This window comes from Dama dama, chromosome 31 (genome assembly GCF_033118175.1).
Source record: "Dama dama isolate Ldn47 chromosome 31, ASM3311817v1, whole genome shotgun sequence".
In the NCBI taxonomy this organism is placed as follows: Eukaryota; Metazoa; Chordata; class Mammalia; order Artiodactyla; family Cervidae; genus Dama; species Dama dama.
In genome coordinates this window covers 26419990-26421576 of record NC_083711.1, presented here as the reverse complement: position 1 = coordinate 26421576, position 1587 = coordinate 26419990, and positions in this window count along the sequence as shown.

Sequence of the window (1587 nt, the reverse complement as noted above, 5' to 3'; positions counted from 1 at the left end):
CATGGACGGAGGAGCCTGGTAGGCTGCAGTCCATGGGGTCACTAAGAGTCGGACACGACTGAGCGGCTTCACTTTCACTTTTCACTTTCATGCATTGGAGAAGGAAAGGGCAACCCACTCCAGTATTTTTGCCTGGAGAATCCCAGGGAGGGCGGAGTCTGGTGGGCTGCCGTCTATGGGATCACACAGAGTCAGACACGACTGAGGCGACTTAGCAGCAGCAGCAGTTTGATTAATTAACATATGGCCAGATTTAGTCATTATATGTTGACTGCATGCATGTGTGTTAAGTAACTTCAGCTTCAGTGGTGTCCGACTCTTTGAAACCCCATGGACTATAGACTGCCAGGCTCTTCTATCCTGGATAGAGGTTATTCTCCAAGCAAGAGTACTGGAGAGGTTGCCATGCCCTCCTCCAGGGTTATGTTGATTACATTAGAATAATTCTGAAGTATGAGGTGCATTACTATCAACCCTATGCTTAAGACTATAAGCAAATGAAAGAAAAAGTTAGTTGCTCAGTCGTGTCTGACTCTCTGCGATCCTATGGACTGTAGCCCACCAGGCTCTTCTGCCCATGGAGTTCTCCAGACAAGAGTACTAGAGTGGGTTGCCGTTTCTTTTTCCAGGGGATCTTCCCAACCCAGGGATTGACCTAGGTTTCCTGCATTGCAGGCAAATTCTTTACCATTTGAGCCACCAAGGAAGAAGCAAATGAATGATCTTACCTAAAAAACTTCATGTAGCTTTTCTGTGAACATACTTTTCACCTTTAGAGCTGTGTAGAGACTTGGGTTTAAAACTGCAGAAATGATGTCTGAAAGTACGGTCTTGAGCTGTGTAGAAACTTTAAAAGGAGAATCTGGCCTCCTATGCTTTATTCAGTTGCTCCCAGCAATAATACTAGTCAGAGAAGCCTTTATTTTTTTCAAAGATCTTTGTTGTTGTTTTCAGTCTCTTGGTCGTGTCCAACTCTTTGTGACCACATGGACTACAGCACGCCAGGCTTCCCTGTCCTTCAGCATCTCCTGGAGCTTTCTCAAACTCATGTTTGAGTCGGTGATGCCATCCAACCATCTCATCCTCTGTCATCCCCTTCCCCTCCTGCCCTCAATGTTTCCCAGCATCAGGGTCTTATCCAATGAGTCGGTTCTTTGCATCAGGTGGCCAAAGTCTTGGAGCTTCAGCATCAGTCCTTCCAATGAGTATTCAGGATTGATTTCCTTTAGGATTGACTGGTTTAATCTCCTTGCAGTTCAAGGGACTCTCAAGAGTCTTTTCCAACTCTATAGTTCGAAGGCAGTTGGAAAGCAGTTTGAAGGCATCAATTCTTCGCGCTCAGCCCTTTTTATTGTTCAGCTCTCACATCCGTACATGACCGCTGGGAAAACTATAGCTTTAACTATTGTAGGCAAAGATCTTTAGCATATTAAAAAAGCTCTGTAATAGTTATAGTAACTTATTCATTTGGTGTTTTACTAATTATTGAGCACTAATTATTGTACTAAATAATTGTACTAGAAAATTCAAAAATTTTTCCATTAGCTATAACTGCTCCCAAAGAAATGGAGTCTATCAAATCATGGA